The following is a 26004-nucleotide window of genomic DNA, read 5'->3' on the forward strand; positions in this document are numbered from 1 at the left end:
GGCAAGTAAAGCAGTCGGTTGGATCGCCGATCACGTGTGGACGTTATTTGTGGGCGTGGGCGTTTTAATTTTGACCTATGTTCAAAAGAGGTAAATAGGTTTACAATAGGTTTAACGGGGTAAAAAAAAATAACTTATTTTCTCTAAATTGAGAAAGTGGGGTTTTTTTTGCCAAAGTTGACGTAAGTTGAGACGTTGTACAACATAAATCCAAGTCCGGCAACCGCCATCGTTCCAACAAATGTCCAAAGGTTTCTTTTTGAGAGGTGCTGTTGGTGGTTAAATAGGATCCAGCTTTGGTAAAATTTTCAGAGTAGGTTCCGTCTCTGTAACTTGTTTAGTAACTTTTTCGGTAACTTGTTCATCAAAATCTGATTCTGCAGGAGCAACGCCAGAGTTTAAAGTTGGAACGTGACCCGTCCACATGCCGGGCATTGCAATTTGCAAATTGTTGCTGTGTCCTTCAAATGTTCCGATGCGTAAGTCCATGACGGAGGGCACCAAGTACAATCCAGGTGCCACTACAAAGTTTAAAGGCACTTTAGCATACTGCAACGAATCCTGAAATTGGTGTATACTTGCCTCCAAGTCGGGCACCGACGTTGGGCATCTAATCCGGTGCCGGGTGCCATTACGTTCATTTTTGTTTGGACTTGGGCACCCAACAGTGCGTAAACGTAAGCTCTGATCAACTCGTTCACTTTAATAATGCCCACGTCAGTAAGTTTACTATTTTGGGGGATAAAGTCGCACCAAGCCAATGTGACAGCATCGGACTGTGTAATCCAAGTTACGGTTTTGGTCCCCGCGTGACCCGAGCCTTTTGGCGGTTTGGCACACCCAAAGGCCATACAAGTGGATCCCGCATATTTGCCGTTTATTAGGTGCAAGTCGTGTGCGTCATAGTTATTGCCAGAGACTGGTATGTAGCTGTCATCATAATAGTAGGCTGTTCCCAATCCGTTTGATATAGTGTTGTAAGTTTGTTTAAACAATTTATTTTGGTCAACATTAAACAATAGGCAAGTGTCGATAAACTTTTGGTGGTCGTAATTATTATGCAATGCCTTAAACATGTCGTCGCTAGGTATGGGCTTTACGCAGTCGTAGAAAGTTTTTCGTACCGTGCAATTCACGTGGAAGTTAAATAAAGCAGACACGTACGGGTCGACGTTAGACAATAGATCGAAACCCACTCAACATGCCGTCATTGCGCAATATACCACAAAATTAAATTGGTTTTGGAAAATGAAATGGGGTCAGTCGTCCAACAGTCGACGGTTTCATCTGTTGTCACTCTCGGTAACTTGTAAGCCGCGGTTAAATTTGGAAACACAGCCCAAAAGTAATAACCTTAATTAACCACTATTGATAACTGACTAAAATTGGCTCCCATCTTTTACTTTTTACTTTATAATAGACTGATATAAAAAGAAACTGGTTTTACAAATGATTTTAAAAAGAACCCAGTTTTATAAAAGATTTTCAAAAGGAGGCGCGGTGGGGTAAGTGGGTGGTGGTTCCTCGTACTTGACAGACTTGGACAAAGTCATTCGCCAAGTTTTTTCATAAGGTCTTTTTAAAAATCGGCTGCCCTTTAATTGGCAAGCGCTTCAGCTTTCTCCTTGACCTGCCAATCAATTTCTTCTTTATTTGTCGTTTTATTTTCTTGCAACTTTGTCGTCGTATTTGACCGAATCTTTTCCTTCTTTTCATTAAATTTCTTCAGTTCTGACAATATTAAAACAAATTCTTCTTGAGACACGTCACCGTCTTCGATCGCGTGTGAGATGTATTCATCTATGGTGTTTAATTTTGCATCTGCAAGCATTCTAATTTTATCGTGCTTTTTAGTTTTATGGGTCAACCTGCGACTGGCGTACTTTAACATCGCGTAAGCGCTAAATGCACCGATAGCGACACCTTCCATCACAAGTCCTACGGGTCCCGTGATCACCCCAAAAAAGCGGGAATGCCAGTGGCGGCAGTCATGGCACCTATTGCTTCGAGTCCGTATTCCACATAATTGAGCGCAGTAAGTATTCGTTTGATCTTTTTGTAAGAAATCTTCTGGCGTCGCATTCTTTTAAAATCTGTCCTCGAATTTCTTCGATCTCTGGAAGGCGGTAAACTTTTGTCGCATTTGATTCAGCTTGGTACCCACTCAAGTCCGGGTACATATTCAACTGATTGTCTGTCGTCATCTTTTTAAAATACACGTTTTATAAATTGCGCGTTTTAAAAAATGTCTAGCTCAAGTAAAATTGTGCCGTCTTTATTGTTGATGATTTCTCCCCGCTCGTTTCTCAACGAAAAATGTAGACTCATTATTTGATCGTTTACAAGTGACTTTGCACTTTGGCTCGGGTCTGACGTGGTGCACAATATGTACAAGTTTGACTTCTCAAGTACTTGGAAACTCATGCCGGGTATAAAAATAAATAAAATCAAACCAATCCACGTTGTAAAATCCTGGTGGAATGACTACACTACCACGTTCTCTTCCTTTCAAAAAATCTGTGGGCGTTTCTCTCTTGTGCAGGCGATGCATCACCAGGGCATTAGAAGTATAAGCTAGAACATAAAGAACGTCTCTGTCATTAGATTGCCCCGCTCTAATAGCTCTAATAACGGTATTACAGGTTGAAGTGCTTCTACAATGCCCATATTGATGGATGTTGCCTCTAGTGAAGCAGGCTGGTCACGCCCTCGAGAGCTCGGTTATATTCTTTCTCTAACTCCTTTGGCTCCCCTTTCAGCAGGACTTCCTTCGACTTGAGTTTGCCATTCGAATTCGGTGGATTTTGTAATGTTGAAGTAACCCGAGTGGAAGCTTACCTTTCTGACTTTTAATGTTTTTATCACCCTTTAGATTATCGATTTGATTTTTTAATTCAAATGTCCACTCACTTTTTGTCAAATAAAAAGTGTGTGTCTCCATTTTACTATGAATAGGTTTTCAAAAATGTTACTATTCTTCATAAAGTTTAAACTTTTTGACAGCATCGGTGTAATGTTTCTCAGAGATTTGACACAGGTCTTTTACAGCTTCTGCAGTTTCTTTTGTCACGTCTTGATAACAGACGGCAATTAAAGCTCAGAGCGGTTTACCTCTGGAAATTTTACCCGCTGAAACTCAGTTCACTTTATGTTTGACGAGACCAGCTTGTTCCGCAGTTAATTTAACGTCTAATTCTTTAAACATTTTGCCCGTTTTATATTTGGGTTTTTTGTAAACGAAACGTTGATTATATTTACCGCCCACATTTTCTGCTTCGTCTTAATAAATGCGAGTTAGTATTAGCCCACAATCGCAGCAGACGAGATCAGACTCTTCTCTTCTTTCCATTCTATTTGTGTGTGCTTTTTTCTTCAATTTTCATGTGTGTTGGTTTTGGGTCAAATAAAATGAATAAATCTTGTTTGTCCGATGGTAATTAATTGTCCATTTTTAAAACGTTATTTATTTAAGGGATGTAAAATTAACCTCAGTTATCTCGAGGATAACTGAGGTTTAAAATGCTTCTTTAAATTAATTCATAGGTTAATTCTCGAGTTTAATCCACCTTTAATTTGACGGGTGTTTCCAATTCAGTTTCAGATACAGATTCTGATTCAAATTCAGATTCATTAAGGTCAAATCCTCTAAATGCTTGCAAGCTGATTTGTTTGAAATGATTCTGTCATTTCTACCTTTCAACATTGCCGTTGATACCGTATACCTAACACTGGCACTGCAAGACAGTGAACCATGGGTTCTGTAGTATGCGTCCTTCAGGTAAATAAATGATTGAGCATCGCATCTTTTATTCATAAATTTCTCGATATTTGACGACGTAATGGGCCTCTTTCGATTGTCAAATAAAGAGGTGTAAGAATCTATTTTAATGTACATGCGTTTTTTGTCTGTGTAAGGCAGTTTAACGACGTATTCTATCCCGTTTAAATAATCGATATCGCGATTGGCTTTGTAAGCATTTATTGTGCACGATGGCATGATAAACTTGGTGGCAGCTTGCATTTCAGCTTGTTTCTCAATGAACTTGTAAGCGGCCAAATTTATATCGTCGAATATATGCATCATCCGCTTCTGCAGTTGATAACAAATTTGACAACCGACGACGTTATCGACAGTTTTATCTCATGTGCGCACTGAGCCGGCGCATGTGCCGGCGCGGTCACGTCAATGCAATTATGCGTTGTATTGTAACGCATGTATAGTGACAGTTACACGTATACTGTCCCAAGTCCGAGGCACAGAGCCTTACCGCTTTGAACCCATCGTGCCACCGGAGTGCACACCAAATGGGATCTCGATCGGGCTAATGATGGGGCCACTGCTGGCGAACGAGGCGGTGAAGGAGACCAGATGTTTTGAATGTTTTATGTTGTTATTTTATTCCGAAACAAGTGTCAGGCTAAGTCGTGCAGCTCAGTCATGCAGGGCTGTGTACGAAAACATACCCACAAAACCAGGTCCAGCAAGATCATGACATTTTTGTTTCCACAGCGGTACGTAATAAAAAGGCATTTTTGCGTGGCACCACCAACTGTGCAAATGTGGACAGTTTTTGAAACACCTGCAGAATTGGTCTGTATTTTCATTGCACTATTACTATGTATTCAGAAGTCACAGTGCAACTTTACATGTACATGTACATGTATACTTATTACTGAGATACCACGTGAGTATATTAAACACTATTCCCCATTTTTTTTACTATCATTGGGGTTGCTCTTTACAGTTGTGGCAAATGTTTAATTTTTACACAAACTAGCATTCAACACTTGTTTTTAGAAAAGCTAATTTTAGTTGAGGGATCTACATGTAACCATAACTAAACCTACGTGTAAACCCAGTTTGAAACTACATACAAGTATAACTATACTTCACAATAAAATACATGTATATGTATATACATGTATTTTAGGGCGATTGGCTTGCAGAAGTCACTGCTTGGTCACATGCAGCGCGTGTGCGTAGGCGTAGTTGCGGCAGCAGCCAGCTCGCGAGGCTACATGTATATAAAAGCATGATGGGTGTGTGTTACAGCAGAACCTTGCATTTGGTTCGATCCTGCTGTAAAAACCCTGAACTGTGGTTTGGGCAGAGCAAGCAACTGAATGGGCGTGAAGGTAAGACCCTCGTACGTTGGGTCGTTAGCATGGCTAGTTCCTAGTCCCAGGTGGTGCATGTGTCGTTGAGGGGCTGGGGGGTTGAGGGCTATTCAGTGGTGCGGTAAGAGTTCTTTGTGGGAGCTTACAGTCGGTTAAAGGGTGGATCGCTATCTCGCAGTGCGAGTTGTGAGTGGTGTGGGATAGCCGTATTGACTTATTCAGGTCCTGGTGGCACTAGATTCATACAAGTAATTGTGGGGCTCACTGCTCCAGGCAAAGTCTTGTCACACAGTCCTCCCATTAAGAGCACCCTCTACTGGCGTATTGGTTATGTGAATGATTGAAGTGGCTTTGATGAATAAACAAGCTACCATTTTGTTGTTGTACAAAGGTCAGGTGTCCAAGGGTCGTTATTTCGAGTCACAGGCCGTCTTATTTTGTGAGTCACAAGTTGTTTTAGTTGTGTCATGAGGCACCGGGCCAATCGCGTCAGACCTTCCGGTGCCCACCCTTACAAAAATGTCCCATGCAGATCCCATGGGCATCCCATGGGCTGCCCATGGGACCCCATGTGTACGCCATGGGACTGGCAAAAAAATAATGTTGGTTGAAGTGATCACCATGGGACATTTTGTGGATACCATGGGAACACCATGAGGCTTTTATGATCAGCATGGGAACACCATGGGGGTTTTATAATCAGCATGGGAACACCATGGGGCTTTTATGATCAGCATGGGAACACCTTGGGGTTTTTATATTCAGCATGGGAACACCATGGGGCTTTTATGATCAGCATGGGAACACCATAGGATTTTAACACTCTACATGGGAATACAATGTGATTTGTATGCGGACACCGTGGAAATGCCACACAAACACTATTCCAATTTTTGCAATCAAGAGAACACTGGGATTTGCATTGCTATGGCATCTACACAGGTACACTTAGAGGTTTTGTTGTATTGTAAACCACATTAGCTGCTGCCATTAAAATGCATTGACATGAACTACGGTACAGTACAGTTTGGAATGGAATGTTGATTTGATGACTGCAACTTTGCCCGTCACCAAAAGATGCACAGGACACTCACCATGGGAGGCATGGGTAAATCACCATGGGACGCAAGGAACAATTGACATGGAACAATCACCATGAGATGCAAGGGACAATCGACATGGGAAAATCACCATGGGATGCATGGGATAATCACCATGGGACAAATGGGGCAACCATCATGGGACAAATGGGGTAACCACAATGGGACACAAGGGTAAATCACCAAGGGACGCATGGTTAAATCACCATTGGATGTGTGGGAAAATCACCATGGGATATGACAATTAAATCACCATGGGAATATTTTGGGAAATTACATGGGGTTCTTGAATTATGCATGGGCAAAATTTCATAGGTAAACATCCCATGCTACATGGTGGCCAATTCACCATGTAATCCCATGGGAAATTTTCCCATGGGATACCCTCATGGGACATTTTTGTAAGGGCAAAAGCCCTGCCAACAGAGCTTTCAGACCAAGACGTATACTTACATCCAAACAGACTAGGGGCTCCGGTATTGGCCTACCCATTACCAAGTAGTGAGTACATCCTGGATACGGATGCGAGTTCAGAGGGCATAGGGGCCGCACTGTCTCAGGTGCATGACGGTGTCAAGAAAGGTGTTGCTTTTGCAAGCCAGAAATTCAGCTCAGCTGAGAGAAACTACTGCATCACTCAAAGGAACCTGATCGCTTAGTAAATATTTGAAGCACCTCTGCCAGTACCTTTATGGTCAAAAGGTCAAAGTGTGGATGGACCATTCTTCTTTGGTATGGTTAAGGAACTCGAAGAACCCGGAAGGACAACTTGCACGATGCTTGGAGGTTGTGTCGGATGATTCTTATTGTGATAAAGCTGGTATTGATGTTACCGTTGCTGTAGAAGAAGATAAACAGAAGTCAACCTTGAGCTCAAGAGATGAGAAAAAGGCCAAAGTTGATATGGTGGAACCTGCTGTAAGCAGCGAAGAACTTAGAAACGCCCAAATGGAGGATGAGTCGTTGAAGTGGCTGTCAATTGCCAAAGAGTGAGGGAAGGAGTGCCCTCCTTAGTAGGTAAGGCTTATTGGTCATACTGGGACCAGTTGTCAATAAAAGACGGTGTGTTATACCAGCAATGTGAGTCAAATAATGGTAGTTCCGTGTAACTCCTGCATGGAAGGAGGTAGGCAGGCCATCTTGGCCTGAAGAAAACCCTGGCCTGTGTAAAGCAGCGATACCTCTGGTCAGGTATGAATGCCGGTGTAAGAGCCTACATCAGAAAGTGTGATCAGTGCGCAAGGAAGAGGCTGCCCCAAAGAAATGGAGGGCGCCCTTGCAACAGTACAATGTTACAGGACATAGAGTGGCATTAGACTTAGGTGTCATCCCCAAATTGACTAAGTGTTCCATGATGCGGACATTTCGCAAAATCACGTAGAGCACGCTAATCCCTGCCAAACAAAAGAGCTGTTAGCAACCCGGCAGATCCGCGGACATAACGCTACATGCAAGCTTTATGCAAATTACCAACCTCATGAATACACCCCATCTTTGGCAGGGCAAATCCCTTTGAATTGGCACGTGGCCAAATTTCCGCTGACAGACCGGTTGACTTCCAGTTAGAGCAAGACAAAATGCCGATTGGCTGCCAACTTAAAACCACAGCTCATTTAATTTGTCTTGCAAAACACTAGGACGTTCCTGTCTGCCAGGGCAGTTCACAGATGAGGTCAATGTGGCCCTTAAGAAAGATTCTTTTCCTTTGCTTTTCATAGTAATTGTGGTTGGCAAATTTACCTTCAACTTTGTGTTTCATCTTCAACAACGAAACGCTGAGAATTGTCCAACAACAATTCATCCATCCATCAGTGAGTTGACTGCTGCAGTACCACAGTGTCCACAGCAACCACATGTACACGTGCACATTTGACCACGTTCATATACTTTTATGCTTTTCACGGGTAGGCCTGCCTATGTTAGTCAAAAACTGTTCACATACACACCATCAGCACCCATCGTTAACCACTTCATGCCGGGACATTTTTCCAAGTTGATGATGCTAGGCCGGCATGACTATAATTTTTTCCGTTTTCAAAATCCTTCAAAAATTCATCATTTCATTTAACGGTCGTTTATAGCCGCACGGAGTAATCTTTAGGCATTACCCTAAGTTGACAGGTGACCTTCATTGACACCTGAGTATTTCAACCAGGCCTGCAGCCTTGTAAACAGAGCCCAGATTGTGCGGTGTTGTGTGTAATTTGAAAATTAGAAAGCTAAGTGTCTCGATAATGGAGATTATGTTTGAGAAAAACTGGTCCCGGAGCTCGTCATAACTGATTTGGACTATACCATTATCTTGAGGGATGATACCGAGATAATATAATTTACGTGAGGTAAGCTTCCAAAGTTTCATAAATAAGTTTAATTTCAGACCAGTCCAAATTCTCTTTTAGATCGTTAGTTATGGTTCTTCCATTCATTTTATCAGTTAATAATGACTTTAGGTGTACCGATGGCGCTTTGGCATTTTGCACGACCTATTAATATCTATAGACTCTTGACAACAGCTCCTGTTAATGGTTGCAATATTTTTCAAAAATAACAGGATTTCTGGTAGTAAGATTTCACGGATTGTCTGACACTATTATGTACTTACATGTACTTTACAGTAAGGTGCATGTACATGTATTTCAAAGATCTTACAAATCCCATAGGCTTACACACCCCAGCGCAGGGCAGAAAGCTGATAGACAACCATAAAATAAGTCACAGCATAAAAACGTGCTGCCATCAGAACAATTACAGGGCTTGTTCCAACTTGAGTTTTATGAGCATGAGATATGCCTACAAACACCCAGTCAGGTGAAAAGGGACCAGCGGCTAAACCACCTTTCGAGAGCGACAGCTAGTGCTGCAGCCAAACTGCAGGATTGAGCCCAAAATCATAGAACATGGCACTTTCAAATCGAACCAAACTGAACCACATGCACTGGTCGGTTTGGATGTTCGGCTTTGATATGGCATGGTATCGATAGCAAACGGCATGTACTTGAGAAAACTTGATTAAAAAACGCAACACAACGAAAAATGGAAAACGAGTTTCAGTGCTTTATATGCCACATCCGCGCTCGGCAGATGTGCGAGTACAGTGGTGCGTATAGCGGATATGCACTTTAAATTTGCAATGGCCCCAGATCACATGATGGTGTAAAATGCACGTGGTGAGAATTCACTAATAACCACCCAAGAACATGCAAGGTACAGCATTTCAGCTGTAGAACATTACTAAATTCTCACTACATCCAACTGTGGGCTTGCATATTCAGACCGACACTATGTATACCAATCTCAAATATTCACGCCCTTACGTTCCATATTAGGCCAATGAATGAACGTGCAAAACAAATTTTGATTGGATGCTGATCGTAGTTGGACTCGTGTTTGATCGAAGGCCACTCTGGAGGAAACAAAAATGATTTTGCCAGGCGGAGTATAGCAGCGCTTCAGCGCACGATGAGACTTGGTGCACACAGCAGGGGCCAAAAAAACTTCTCTTTCGTTTGGTCAAAATCATAGTACATGTATTTACATGTTGTGATAGAATTTTGCCAGAGCACTAAGTCGTTCTCAGATTTCATATAAAATGCTGTTATCCATTCAAAAAAAAAGAGTACAGTTATAACAGGACTCTTGTATTAACAGTGCTCTTATTAACAAAGTTTGACTGTACTTCATGGATTTACTGAATAAATTTTCAATGATAAAGTCATTTCTGTATAAAGTGAGGTGCTTAAACATTCTGCATACTTTCAAATCTGCCGTTATGTATTCACTCTGTAATGAAATTTGTTTCACCTACATGTACACTGTACCATCAGCTGTTTTAGCCGTTGCATTTGAAAGCTTGGCCTCATAACTTTTTATAACTAGCAAGAAACTTCTTTGGAGCATGTAATCTCACTTTCTTTTCAGGTGGGGGAGTGCTTTCCCCATCTGTACGATCCGAATCTGACACTCTGACACTGATTGGCGTCCATGTTGCCCACAAAACTATGGCCTAAACACAGCGGCGGCGGCGACGACACATGCATTGGGCCCGAGTAGCTGTGTGACATGCAGCCGGTGTCACACCAAAACGTGCTTTCAGAGCTACGGCTACGTCAGCATGTCCCCACATATTTTCAATGGGCGCAGGCCTAGACCTAGCCCTAGACAGCCGATTTGGCTCTGTGCCCCCGAAATGAGTGTGGTTCTTTGCGGTTAAAATGCTTTTAACTGTATTGTGTCATATGGGAGTCAAGGAACCAATCATTATTTTTGCAAGCTGGCTTACAAGTGCACCCTCTGTTGGTCATTTGGTCTCTATAAATACAGATTTGACATCTTTGCGCTATATTGCGTACTTTTTGCGTTAGATCTCATACCAGCATACTTGGATGTCAAAATGCGTACATGGTATTCAAAATGCGTACATGGTATTCAAAATGCGTACATGGTATTCAAAATGCATACAGCTTGGCAGGTCTGCACTCCGTTGCGGTACATCTACATTGTATACGTACCGCTCGTTGCTGTACCGTGGATTTCGGTAGTCGATTGCTACTTTGATGTTTGGGCAAAATTACATGGCTCATGTCCATTTTCAGTGCTGTTTTTGAACAGGTATTAAATCACAACCTCTTTTTTTGGCAAGTTCTTTTTAAAAAGCGCATTGGGCAAGAAGTTTTTTTGAGGTCTCCTTGTTCATGCACATTTGTTTTCACTCCCCGTGCTTATGTGAAAATGAGATTGTAAAACTTTACAAAGATTTGCCCGCATGTAGTCGATGGCTTCCATGGTCCATTGATTTTACACAACGCAGTTGTCAGCAAAGGTTAAATAAATATTAGAATTTTTCGTGAGAGTTGATTATTGCTTTAAGTTTATTACCTTATAAATCAAAACAGTTTGTGAAATATTTTGATCTACTGTTTTATTGGCTTTTACCATGCCTAAAGACTTCCATAAAATTTCAAACCGTAAATGTTCATCTGCATAAGCATGGCATAAGAGACCGCTGCATCGGACTGTTCTTCATGTACTTTAGATTTTCAGAAGTGATCAGTCAGTTTTTGGCAGGATATTTCTCTTTCAGGTCAGGTAATTTCCTCCCCCACATTAACTGTGTGGCTCGGGTCTACTAAAGAATACCTACCCAAACAGTCACGTTATATGCAAATTTCCCATGTGCATATAGCTATTCGCTGAAAAGACTTTTATCATCCAAGATGCCCTTTGACCTCCCACTATGCACAGCTGTCTCACCGCCATGTTCATCCTTCTTTTCGAAAGCGACTGAAAATATTGTAGCCTGGTGGGGAGGATGGGCGGGAGAGGACTGTTTGAAGTATTCTCTAGTAGACCTGACCCACACAGTTATTGTGGGGGAGGAGTCTACGGCACTCTACCTACCAAAACAGTCACTACATATGCAGAGTGGGGGTGGAGGGTTAGCTACTGAGCATACAACAAACTACATGTAGACAGATAAGAGCCCATGTAACCACAGGCAGGCAAATACATCAACGTCAATGAGAAACTCACATGATAAGTAAGAACTTAACTCACCCTTACAGGATTCTTTCGATGCGTTGCTATCCGCCCTTACTGCAGGAGCTTGTACTGTGGGCAGTAAGACCGTCCTGCCTGTACAGAGTCATTTTGCAGAACCTCCTTCAGGTAGCAGGATGCGAAAGTTGAGGGAGACTTCCAGCATGCAGCTTTCCATATGTCTGCAATAGGAACACCCCAAAAGTAAGACCATGAAGTAGAAACTGCTCTAACGTCATGAGCCCTGACTTAGTATTTACCTTGCTCATCAGGTTGTGAAGGCCAATCTGGATTAGCAAAGTTGATGGCTGAAACCATCTAGCAAGCTATCGTGTCTCTTGCTGCTGGGCGATATGGACATGTAGAGGTGATGAATACTTGAGTTGTGGATCCTCTGAGACCCTTAGCTTCGGCCAAGTACCACTTCAGGGTACGAACCGGACACCAGAGTTTATCAGCATTATCCCCAGAGTGCGAGGAGATCTCAGGTACAAAGATGTCTGAGGGGCTCACAGGAGGGAGTCTGGTTTTTGGTTAGAAAACCGACAGCGGGGATGAGGCAGACTCTGTGAGGCTCCCAGCGTAAGTGACCGTTTGCCAGCGACAGAGATTGTAATTCACAGCCTTTCCTAGATGTAGCCACCGCTAGGAAAAAGGCCAGCTTAGTACTAGCGTGCAGAAGGGTCGCATTACTCAAGGGTTCGAAGGGAGGACAGTCCAGCATGTGGAGAACCTTCACGACGTTCAGGACGTTCTATGAACATTCTGAGTAACAGGTGGTGCAGTACCAGGCTGTTGGAAATGTTGGAGCCATCTTCAAAGCTACTATGGATAGCAGCAAGGGCTGACCTGTAATTACGAATCATAGAGACCTGGAGTCCCGACTTGAATAAGTGCAACAGGAAGTCGGTGATAGTGCTCAGAGGAGCGTCGGTTGGAGTCAAAGCCTATTCTTTGCACCACTTAGGAGTCATCTCAAATCTCGTCCGGGACAAGTTGCAGTAAAATTGTGAGGAGAGTGAATACTTTCCCCACAATTTCCCTGCAAGTAGCAGTTCATTTATTGAGGGGAAGTTGTGGAGGAATTTTGCATCAGTAGGTCACTTACTATATGAAGGACTGTTTAAATTACCAGTGGGCTTGTAATAGGAGGTTACTATCTTAAGTGGTTTGCAGTTTCCAGAGACTGACCTTGGGTCACTCAACACAACATGATTTTTTGTCATGTGTTCAATACCTGTTGTGGATTGAATCAGAAGGTTGTTCGGAAAAACTTACAGACGGTGTCAGTCCCTCTGCTTATTTTGCTTCATTTGCTTGTTAAATGTACAAGTTGTGTTACCTCTGCCCCATGTACCTCCATATCCACGCACTTCTGCATTCCAAACTGGAAGTGTTTACTATAATATTTTTGAATTGTCCAAACATGATTGTAATAACAGATCTTCAGTATTTCACATCAAGAGATAATAAAATGCAAAGCAACAATATGGTTTAACTTTCTGCATATTACGCCATGGTTTTTGGGCTAAGAAAAAAGACATTACAGGAAGATTTATTGAAATACAGGGCCAGTACCCTATCTCTTCTTGTAAATGTCTTTTGTGCAGTTACATTGCCATATTAAATACAATAAAGTTGTATTTGCCTGAAGTAAGACCATAGCTTTCCAGGAGAAGAAAAAACCAGAAGCAGCTTTATATTTTATGAAAGGGTTGATGTACATGTACATTTATTCCAAATGATACAGTAAGAGAAGTTTCAAAAAGCTCTGAGTAAGGAATGCAGTCCTTTGCCTGTGGCTTGTCTGTCATCAAAACCAAATGTGTCCCTGAGTGGCCTACCCGACCAAAACCCGCAGAGTGGAGGGGGGGGATGGAAACTGTGTGTACAAATGCTGATAGCTTTACTTCGGGGAGATTGTGGGGAAATTTCCAGTAGCCTTCAACATTCCACCGCAACACTCTTCCACAGTTTATCCTCAACTTATTCCGGACGAGATTTGCAATGACTCCTTGGCGAATGCCGGATTCTGCTATCGTAAACTTTGCGGGTGGATAAACGTCTTTCCAGTGCGGCCATGGCTGCTGCATGGCTAGAAAGTCCCGCCAAGCAGAAGGATCGTTCAACAACATCCAACAGGTTAAGTGTAGATCCCTTGGTGCTGGATGTAGAATCCCAGGTTTGGGCTGGTGAAGGATGTCTGGTCTGTCAGGAAGGACTAGGGGTCTATGAACCAAGAGCCTCGATAGTCTAGAGAACCAGGGCTGGCGTGGCCAGAACGGGCAACTAGGAGTATCCGACAGTGTTCACGCTCGATTTTGGAGATAACCGTCAGGATCAGTGAGATGGGCGGAAAGGCGTACCCTAGAATGCCCGACCAGTCGATTTGCAGGGAGTCCGTGGCACAAACTTGGGGGGTGCAGAGATCTTGTTCAGAAGGTCGGAAGTTGGGCGTTGGTGGGAGAAGCAAAGAGATCAATGTGAGGCCTCTCTAACATCATGAAAAGGGTCTTGACGACCTCTGGATGGAAAGTTCATTCTGTTGGGAGTATTTTACTGTGGGAGAGAGCTATGCTATCGTGTTGTCGGGGCCGCGGATGTAGAAGGCTTGCAGGTTGACTGCATGTTCCCCCGTCCACTATAGGACCTTCAAGATGAGGGTGCACAGCTTGGGGATCGAGTGCTGCTCTGATGATTGATGTACGCCACAGCTGTAGAATTGTCCGAGCGGTAGGAAGCATTGCAGAGCATGGAATATCGCCTGAAGCTCCAAGAAGTTGATGTGGTTTACCTGGAAGGCACAGGGCCAGGTTTCCAAGACCTGATGAGGAGGGAGGGAGGCCCCCCAGCCGCGAGATGATGCTTCAGTTGTTATTACTACGGCCGGTTTTGGCCGCAGGAATGGTAGACAGGTGATCAAATGACATTCCTCTAACCACCAAAGCAGATGATGTTGAATGTCGTCCGATATGGGAACCATATGACTGATTGGATCCCGTTTGGGCCAATAAGAGGAGAGCAGATGAAGTTGAAGAGGTCTCATGCAAAGCCTGCACCATGGTATCAGGTTGACCATATTCGCCATCAACCTGAGGAGGCAAAGCCACACGATGGCTGGAGGAAACTGGGTTGAGCGAAAAAGGGATACGCACTCCCGGAGATTGGCGATGCAATCGGCCGTCTGGGTGATAATGCACATGCAGAGATCGAGTTCTGCCCCTAGGTAAGTCGGGGACTGAGACGGAGACAGTCTTGATTTTTCTTGATTTTGGGAAAATGAAAATCCAAGAAATATTCGTCAGAGGGTTTTGCAAGTCGCATCGGCCACAGCTTCCCTACAATTCGCGGCATATCTATTTGATTATAGGAGGAGATTCAGATACTACATATACACTGTAAGCCACAACAAGAGCTGTTCTTACTTTGAGGGATACAATTATAACATTTACATTTACATGTAAACGGCCGATTGCATCGCCAATCTCCGGGAGTGCGTATCCCTTTTTCGCTCAACCCAGTTTCCTCCAGCCATCGCGTGGCTTTGCCTTGTCCTCATTCATTTCAATTGCAATTATACATGTACATGTAAGCTATAATTGGTGACAATCAAAGACCTAGAAGTGTAATACACACACACACGCAGTTATCAGTGATTCACAAAATTCTATCACAATATATTAAAACTAAAAACGGTCTCATTCAGATGAGTACTGCATTACTCGTGACACCACGAGGTTTGTCGATTTTCACAAGAAAGTCATGATAATATACATGTACATGTATCGATTTCCCCTTGGCTAATTCTCTGTCCACTTCGGTTTCCAGCCAGGAAAATTTCCAAAAATTCTTTAATCCTTTGTCTACATTCAGATCCCCTTTCCTACCTACTACCTTGTATGACATTTTTGATGGACGTCAACGACATCAGACCACCACGAGAACGAAACGAAACACAATGGCAGACGGATGCAAGTTGTACACAGTGCATGCAAGGACAACACGTGTACCATGCATACATGTACATACACACAACGATCATACCGCAGGCCTGGGTCCCTATGTTTTAACAATGACATGTGTACCCCTCCGTTCAATGCACTATTACCTATGTACATGTATCTGGTGCATTTGCAGGGGGGGTAACAATGCAAAAGCGCATGTTATACACCTAAACTTGTGCAAGTCTTTTGTTTAGTTTCTCACCAAATATTGTAGTCTTTGCGTTACATATTGAAAGCACTGACAATACGGAAATCGGGAAAGTCTCAAAGAATCCGGATAGTCTCACAGGAAATCCGGAAAAATCCAGACAAATCACACCCCTGCCAGGCGAGAAGAAAGGTCATAGGTTAGACGAGTTGATGCTACGGCCTCCTGTAAAGTACAACCTACAATCAGCCAGTTGTTCAGATACTGGAAGATCAGCACATCCAGCTGGCGTAGATGGGCGGCGACAGTCTTCGCAACCAGGTTGAAGACCCTGGGGGATGTCGAAAGGCCGAATGGCAGGGCCCAAAATTCGTAGACTTGACCCTTGAACATGAAGCAGAGAAACTTGCGATCCGCCTTGTGGATGGAAATGTGAAGATATGCATCCCGGAGGTCGACTGACCAAAAGGTCAACACTGTTTAGTTAGTACCATTTCATCAAGTTAAGTTCTCCAGCTTTTGCTAGTAATGGCCATGAGGACAAGAACTATAAACTTGGCAAAATAGACAACAAAATTATTCGCATCTGACTGACGTGTCATACAGTCTTAATTTTCCTTAAACACTTAAAAACTGTTACACAACGCGTTTACACGATTAACACGCACTGGTAGGCAATACGAGCAAAGCCCCATGCAAGCAAAATCAGTCTTTTCAAATTCCATACTCTATTATAATTAATTGACGTAATAGCACATAATTAAACATGGTAACTCTCGCCTGGAGATTTCACAGAGTCATTCACTCAATCAGCGTTATACAGAAAGTCTGTGTAGGACTAGTGAAACGGGAGAGCAAATAAACAATTATGGGCAATACATGTACATGTAAGTAACATGTTATAAAATATGAATAAAAAATGTGAAGGAAAACTGCCAACAACAGTGCACAGGTTGATCTTAATGTGTACATGTACCTAGGAAATGGACATTTATGAAAACTGAGCACAGCAAGTAACAGGATAAGAAAAAAACAAAAAATGAAAAGAAAAACTATTGAAAACATGTTATGGGAAGTTACAAAAATGGAGAAAGAATGGCCACGTGAAAAGATACAGTTTGATTAACAAGTGACATACGTATTCAATGAATAAAACAAACCACAAAGAAACATTGGGTTTGGCAAAAATAATAGTAGGGGAAGATGTTCACCTGCGCCTAACCTAACAAGAACAAGATGAAAAGGTTAAAAGAAATAGTTGATCACTTCATGGACATTGCAGATCAGCTGCAAAGATAAAGTGCACTGACAAACTAATTAATTCCTCAAATACGTATAATACTGGAAATATGGAAGTTCCTTGTTTGGGTGCAAAAATTAAGGTCCAGCTGTACTATTTAGCCTCTGAGGTTGTGTCAAACGACTTGTAAGAAAATTCTTTGAATTACCGAAATGAAAAAAAGGCAGTCCATTAACAGAGTGGGCTGTTGCATTAATTAAGGCATGTTTAGGGCACCACGCACAGACCTCGAGGAGAGACTTTTTTTCTCCTTGCGGTCCATGATGCGGCCGACACGACAGTTGTTTTCACTTGGCCTTTCACGTATGGGCACAAGTGAGAGACCAACAAACTTTCCTTTAAACATGGTACATGTAGCATTGTCACTATTTCGCATGGTTTTAAACATCTTGTACAAGGCATATATAGCTGAAATCTTTGATGACACAATAGTTTCCTCTTATAAAGACGGCTGTTTTATTTTTAGGGTTTAAAACGCCCAATGTATTGGATTGGGATAAGGGTTAGGGGCACTGGCATCACAACATGACGAGCAACTCGGTTAGCGTAACGGACCAGCTCATTGCCAGAGGACGTTCGCGGCAGCCTTTTGTGTACTGCACACATACTGCACATGTACATGTTGAGAGTGAGTGATGCCAAACACTAATACTTGCCATGTAGAGATCGGGTAAACCGTGGGGCTTTTCGACACTTGCTCTACCCCGTATAGTACTAGTGGGTCGGCCGTGCAAAGTTAAGGCTACTTAAGTCAGGGATTGTTTGGTCTGATGCTTGTACCAGTAATCTTTGGCCTCGACATTTCTCTCAAAGGACACTCAGAGAGGAGGGCAGAAAAAACTAATAATACTTCTTTTCAGTACCCCAAGAAATATAATTGTCTCATTTTGGGAGAAAAGGAAACATGTAAGTACAAGTGAACTTGTAGACTGACAGCCAGATTCACTGAGTTAATATACATGTATTCAGTTGAGGACAGATTGAAAATAAGTGCTCGATGACTTCAAAAATTTTGGTGTAAAGGCCAGAAACCAAGTGCAGCTTAAAGCAAAATTTGAGTGAACAAAACGACGGTCTCTCCAAATTTCCACTGGTTTATTCATTATTTGTTATCATTTCATTTCGTTTATTTTTTTCAGCGGAGTAACATTCCATAAATCTTTGGAGATAAAAACATAGGGTGTCTGTTGGGAAGAAATATAAATGTCAGTTCGCTTTTATGTATATTGACTCATCAATCGTACAGAAAAATACTTGAAATAAGACATTGTGACCATCAAAACATATCAGGGTCACCGGAACAATCACACAGTGAAGCTCTTGATAGAAAAGTGGAGTGCCTTTGACGTACAAATTCACAAAAAATTTACACAGCCCTAGCCTCCAAGCACGCAATGCTTATTGAAGATGGCGGTCCAAGTCAGGGTTATTCATGTATAATGCACATGAGCATGTTGTAGTTGCAACTGTTCGCATACATGTACACATGCAAGGCGAACGTTCCTAGCAGCCGCACACGTGCGTTATGAATTATTGATACAAAGTAATACATCCCAAGAATTTTTGAGCTGCATGGTCCATGTGGCCGTGGACCTTTTTGGGGGTCTGCGTGGACTTCGTATATAGCATTCAGAGCAGTTGCCGTGCGCTTGACTTTCCTTTAAATTTCCCACTCGGCACAAAATAGCCTGCTGAAAAATACTCAACTAGTTCCTTTCACGTGGCATCACTCTTAACATGTGTGAACACTGAAGATTGGTGTGTCTTGTCTTTTACATGTATTTAAATAAAATACACATACATTCATGGATTTATGATGCTTATGTGAACCACCGGTAGAGAGTAGACAGACCAGCCCACTCCTTATGTTGGAAAACTAACGAAAGTAATAACTGCGCTTAAAATTTACGTGAACAAAAATTAAAACCATGAAAGCCCTGTGCTCAAATTGGAATGCCGTTTTGGTTGTATCAAGAAGAGATGGAGATATTGTATGAATTTAATTTAAAGTGCCGTTCTATTGTTCATTCTTTGACAGAATTCGTCAGTAGGCACAGGCTAATACCACTTTCAAATAAAACATTACACGTGGTTGGAGAGTTTTTCTAATTCAATTCATCCCTCATAATTTTTTGCTCGTCCACGGGAAACCCCCTAATACCTGTTCAGATTTAAATTTGACGCAAATGCAAAATGTGACCCAGTTGCTTTTTTCAGTGACAACATAAACAAAACTCTGAAACATCGTTTCTCCCAATTTATGATACACAAATCGCTCTTACTGCATCATACATCGATATTCATTTAATTTAGACTTTATCATGTGAAGGGCAACCCTAATCACCGGTTATACTAACTTAGAAAAAATCCCATTACAATAAATTCATCTGAGGCCTTTGGAAAAGACTTGCAGAAAGGATTGATTGACAGCTCATTAGTCAAGGAATTGGCTTCTTAACTCTTGCCTTAGTCTCTGAGGATACTGCCGGTTTGGCACAATACAGCACTGGTAATGACTTCATAGCCAATACGAATGCCTATTATTGTCTAGTGCGTGGGTTATTGGTCAAATTTGTGGCCTTGATATTCCCAAATTTATTGACACTAATCAGCAATCCTGTAACACCTGTTGTTGGCACACAAAGGTCATTTTTCTGAGGGATTCTCTTTTGCGTTGCCACCAGGCCGCTGTTGGCTTTCTTCTTAGCAAATGCGGGACGTTTTTCGGAACTTTCTCTGTGTTTTATTTTTTTCTCAAGCTTTAAGCTGTGCCGTCTCTCACAGCAGCGTCATTATATCGCACTTAATGCAATAAGCATTGACCTGTGCAACTTCGTACAATTTTGTGGACCATCACGTGTGGAGCCAAACGCGTCAATCGCACAAAGCATAGGATACTCATTGTGTAACACCATGTGTCGTGCACATTGTGCCGAAATGCGTTAAATGCGATAAGCATACAACTCCCCAGCATTTTGGAAATTGTACCATGTTTTGTTTATCGCAATAAAAAGGCCTCATCGCGTCAATCGCAACATTCCACTTCCTTTTGATTATAACGGGTACCAGAAAAGAGTCTATCCTGCAGCTCAACCGAGGTCAGCCAATTGATGGAAGTGACTGTACTCTTGGTTCCATTCAATCTGCAGTGACTCGTGTGTTTGTGATATCATGGAGGAAGTAAAATACACGGCGTACAACGGAGTGCTTAGCGATGTACTTACAAGCATCAAGGGAAACAATGGAGTGCTTAGCAATGAACTTACAAGCATCAAGGGAAACAACAGAGTGCTTAGCAATGTACTTACAGGCATCAAGGGAAACAACGGAGTGCTTAGCGATGTACAGTACTTACAAGCATCAAGGGAAACAACCGAGTGCTTAGCAATGTACTTACAAACATCAAGGGAAACAACCGAGTGCTTAGCGATGTACATACAAGCATCAAGGGAAACAACGGAGTGCTTAGCGATGTACTTACAAGCATCAAGGGAAACAACAGAGTGCTTAGCAATGTACTTACAAGCATCAAGGGAAACAACGGAGTGCTTAGCGATGTACTTACAAGCATCAAGGGAAACAACGGAGTGCTTAGCGATGTAGGTTCATGTATAAATAATCATGGAGAAAAGAGTTATAGTCCATGTTTGCGTCTTTTATCGATGAAACAACTGAGCGATTAGTGATATAAGATGCTATCATGTTGACGATCACTGAAAGAATGTAAGATTGAAAGCTGTACTGGATCTATTTGTATTTGAGGGAAACTTGGACCAGCATCAGAGTGAAACTGTGTAGCTACATGTACTTTCAAGGACAAATAAGTATCAGCAAATACCGGCACTGTACTGCATCTATTTGAGTGGAAGTAAAAAACTGTACTTGTCGTGGGACAAGAGCTTACACATGACTTCTGAACAGTGCAGCTGTATCAAGGAGGTAAAGACCAGTATTCAAAAAATATATTGTAATGATGAAAGACAATGGCTTGCTATTACCTCCCACTACATCTGGAAGAGTTTTATACGTTGATCAATGAAAAACCTCCGCCAGAAATATTTGTAAAAATAAAAGAAGAGACTTGTAAACACGTCAATAAAACAACAGGAAATGGATTTGTTAATTGTCTCCATTATTAAATCAGATTACAACCTTATACAGACTTTGAAGTTGAGAACGTAGGAGGCTGATACAATCAGTATTTTGTTTATGAAAAGCCCAAGTCTAAAACAAACAAAGTGCTCAAACAACTAGACATTCAACTGACAGAATATCAAGTGGGCCACATAGAAAATAAGTTAAACCAAGTTTTACAAGGCAAGATCTCTAGGGGGAAAGTTCTCAGGTCGTTGGTGGTGGTGTGTTATCATAACGTGATAAAAGACCAAATGTCAGACAAAGTCAGGGACCTGTTTTCAGTCTCTGAAAAACACTGGAGCGATGCTGTCAGTAAATTTAGACTTTATGAAGAAGACCGCTATAGGGCGCTCTCTTAAAAATCGTTTATAGTAAAACATATGTTACATGCAGATGTCAAATCAAAACGCATTCTTTTTACTTGACTGAGAACGAGCAGACGTTTAAACTGAAACATGTCATCAATAACACAAAAGACGACACAGTAAAAAACCTACAGTTTAAAGCTAGGTGTTTTAATGTGCCCAAATCTACTGAAATCAAGTGGGATACAAACTTAGACGGTAAACGCGCTGGGGTCAGTGGTGAAACACTACCTGGAATAGTCTCAGGGGATAAAGGAGATGTAGTTCCAAATTCAGAATTAGTAAGAGGAGCTAAAGACAGATTGTTACAAGCAAACGAAGGAGGTACTTTAGGAGAAGAAATCAAAACCATTGCTAAGCAAATTGAACAGCTAAACCAAGAAGTTAAAGTTTAGAAGTGCAATTAGGTCAAAGACAAACAGAAGACATACGAGCTTGTTTAGCTTTTGAGATCAACAATAAAAAGTCGAATCAGCGTCATTATATGAGGGGCAGAGACAAGCCTTAGAAGAGATTTATGAAGGGAACCCTCCAACCCACTCTTCAAGAGACCGAAACCAACCCAACAGAGACAGAGATCATGACATACATGTGCATGTAGCTAAAAGACTTTTTCTCATGCGGTTAAGAGAACCTACACGAATATATGATGGGCTTCGTTCTCAAAACTCATCTCAGCCCTTACCCCAAGGCCAACGAGGAAGCATCGTAATATCTCCCAGCTACTACAGCATGGACAGGTTTGACTTTTTAATGACTTGATTCCAGGCGTGTCTTTTAAAGTACACCAAGCATCTAAAAGGATGACGTTAGCAATTACGGACCCCAACCTCAAGTAAACGTTAAATAAAGAAGTGTCCAAGCTTGTTGAACTTACCCAAAGACAAACTTTTACCCAACATCATTTATGAAGGCAAATACAGGTATAACTTAAACCCCATGAAACTCAAGTTTATTCACTGCTATCAGTTAAAAACCAACGACAACTTTTACAACGGACAGTCTTAAGACTTGTTACACATGATAGCTACCGATCCTCTAGACTCAACATCCAATGCACCTAAAACGCCTAAAAAGCTAAAAGACAGGAACATTAGCAAGTTGACTTTTTCTGTTAAAAACAAGCATGGACATGATGGAGAACCTGTAAATAACAAGGCGCTGGAATTTTGATCGAACTAGATGTTTAGAGGGCTAAGTTTTTAAAACGCATATAATAAAAAGAAGAGATGACAGTCAAACCCTTATCCTACGCTAAAGTTAAACAGCAGTGACTCTTACAAAAACGAAGCAGCAGAAACCAAAATCTACAGACTCCAAAGATCAAAGACATCAAAGCACAAATCTTCAGAGAGCGTAACGCGAGAGAGGTCTCGTACAAAAAGCTAAAGAGGTGGACATGCGCGATACAATACATGGAACATGAGGTCGAACTACTGGGAGCAACGACAGCAGCTGTGGGTATCCCCGCCATCATGGGAGTTACCGGTATTAGTGCTCCAATCGGCCTAGCTTCAGAAAGCGCGGGTATCTAGGCGCGTTTGCCTGTTACACCCTGCTCAAATACAGTATGCACCTAAGCATTTCACGACGAAACCTGGGGGTAGAGACAAGTTGTATCGCTCAATGTAGTTTGATAAAATGATTTTTTTAACTTGCTAGAGCCATATAAAACAAGTCGATACTGTGGTTGGTCTTCTCTGTTATTTGGCGCACCCTGCTGATTATCTGGAGCACTCATTTAATATTTGTATTTCTTTTAACATGTCAAAATATTCTTCGATTATATTGACCCTCATATCCAATTTAGAGATGAGGGTTAATTCTGCTTAATTTGTTTTAGGTTTTGCGAGGATAGTGATAATCTCTAAGTGTGTAGATTCTACAAGCTGGCATATTTTTTATGCTTGCAAGAGAGGTCTTGTGGAACGTAACCTTTGACATTACTAGGCCTGTACGACTAGTGCGACTAGTCACCAATACCAAGCTTTGGGATTAATGCAGTCTTATGCATGTCTGTGGAATAACAAAAAAAAAAGATTTGCAATGAATGTGCACACCGTGATAGAGTCTTTTTTATTTGTCACAAATGATATTTTACAAACCCCTTTAATTTTAATTTTAAGTTTAATTTTTGTGATGTGTGATTCCAAACTGTTCCCCACAAAACCTCAAAACCTCGCAGCCTAGCCATAAACTGGTCCCTGTCCTTCACTGTTGCAATCGTAGCACTGTGTCGCGGGTCGGTCACCAGTCGGACGGAAGCGCCATGTGCTTTTCACCTCTGCAAAGTTGTTGATCACATTGCAAAATGATTAAGGTTTTCTTCCAAAAAGTGGTAATAAGTAAGCCGAGAAACAAAAAGGAATATCACACGCATTTCTGACGAAAGCTTTTATCTTAAAAATAGCCTCATATTTCCTTCACAATAGCGTAAAAGTCCAAATGGAAAAAGTGGAACACACAGTGCGACATCATCCCAAATTAACCCCGTGTTATGTTATGCAACTGCGGACCAGGCGTTTTAATGGATAAATAAACAATGCAAATAGTCGCGACTAGTCAACTAGTCGACTAGTCGCAACTATTTATTGGTAGTCACCACGACTACTGAAATTCACTACTCGCCCACACCCATGACACCTGGACATTACGCCCTACTTCTTTGGTGTGTGGCTTATATTCAAAACAATCATATTTGTAATGTCCATGCTCGCAATTATATCTGCATTTGTTATCTGCAAAACATCGCAAGCAGCCTTTACTAAATTTTTTGTTACGTTTAAATTCAAACTCTAGTTGACGATGGTTTTTCTTTGTGACAGTTGATGCACCTTCTTCTCCATTTTTAGGTGCTGCAAGTTGTTTTATTATATATCAATATTTTTTATTTTTACAGTTGTTGAAGTAAAAATAAATAATGTGCCATGACTTGAAAGTTTGGTTCGTTATTTACATAGTGTCTGCAGTCTTTTTTACCAGAACAGTTAAAACAAGTAAAGCATTTGGTAAGATCAAAAGATTCGTTACCGAGTATACAGTCGGTACAAAGTTAACAATTGACACATTTTTTACATTCGTTGTATTCGAGACAAACCTCACAATCTTTACAATACTTACAGCCATTACTTAATACTAAACATTTGCCAATTGTACAATATCTGCAATAAAAGTTACCGTCACAATCGGTACAGTTTTTGCAGCTACAGCACTTTATACAAAAGTTACAATTTTTGCACTCGTTGCACTCCACACAACTCACACAGCTTTGGTTTGTTTTTGAGAGAGCTTGTTTGACTTATTGCTTCTGTTCTGACTGACGTTTTCCTTTTTTCTGGTTAGGCATCTCGGTTTTTGGTTTTGCAGTTTTGATACACAGTAAGGTGTAATAATGTTTTTTCTTTTTTTTGAGAGAGAGGAGGCTGGCTCTCTCCTTGAGGGTTTAGAACGAGAGAGTGGCTCTCTCATTGAGGGTTTGGAACGGGGGGAGATTTTTATTAGGGTCGGATACATGTAGGTACCCAAGGGAAAAGGTGGTCCAGAACTCTCCACATTATACCAATCCTGTCGCATGGCTCTCCTATACCCTAGGTTATGTTCCCAGCTTATCATTCTATAAATTTGGGGTCCAACGTGTGACATACATGTATTTCCGTCCCTGTTACACCTGACATGGCTTTTCACAAGGGATATATCAATGACTTCTTCATGCCTAAAAATAATCACATGAAAAATGCATTGTCCAGGTTGAAGAGTGAAATGACAATATTCCAACCTAAATTGATCACATTTTCAAAATTTGAAATCTTGAAATGCACATCGCAAGTCTAGGTTTTTGGAATTTCCTTGCACAGATTTTGTTGGCTGCATGCTGGCCGACCGTAAAACATCTCCCTCCTTTTTTTATTTCCGCAGATTTTTAACTTGCGGATCGGTTTTGTCAAAGACTGCATCCAATCGGACTGTCTTTAGACAATTCATAAACAGGTGTTGCACGGTCATGTTAATGAGTCCATGTCCAAAAATTGTTTGAAATCTCGTGAGAAACCACGTACACAGAACCTGTAAAAGCCATGCAATAATGTACAACACAATTTCCTTTTCCCCATACCAGTAACGACGAGGCCCTGTGTCGCGGTGAAAGCAGAAAATGAGTAACCTTATTTCAAGCCGCATATTTACGCTGGCCCTAAAACATGCACTACATGTACATAAATTACTGGAGATTGTTTGTCAGTACTTCCACTGATGTACATGTACAAGCGGCTTTAAAGAGTCCTACTAATGCAACATGAAT

The 26004-nt window shown here is 41.6% G+C and overlaps 1 long non-coding RNA gene across 5 annotated transcripts in view; it reads right to left on the bottom strand.

Moving 5' to 3' along the window:
- LOC110986045 (uncharacterized) overlaps positions 1-26004 on the bottom strand; it is a 50082-nt gene that overhangs the window by 21221 nt on the left and 2857 nt on the right. Inside the window, exons 3-4 of one of the 5 annotated variants that reach the window (XR_015425996.1) lie at positions 11778-11935; positions 6906-7056 (exon numbers count right to left, since the gene is read on the bottom strand). The exons of 1 other annotated variant lie outside the window; for it this stretch is intronic. This is a non-coding gene — a long non-coding RNA (uncharacterized LOC110986045). Of the gene's footprint in view, positions 1-6905; positions 7057-11771; positions 11936-26004 lie in introns of all 5 variants that reach the window. 3 more of the 5 variants (XR_002599065.2, XR_002599068.2, XR_002599066.2) reach the window with 3 other exon arrangements.

The sequence above is a fragment of the Acanthaster planci genome, linkage group LG07 (assembly GCF_054643075.1).
Source record: "Acanthaster planci isolate LZ-2023a linkage group LG07, COTS_SCS, whole genome shotgun sequence".
Taxonomy (NCBI): domain Eukaryota; kingdom Metazoa; phylum Echinodermata; class Asteroidea; order Valvatida; family Acanthasteridae; genus Acanthaster; species Acanthaster planci.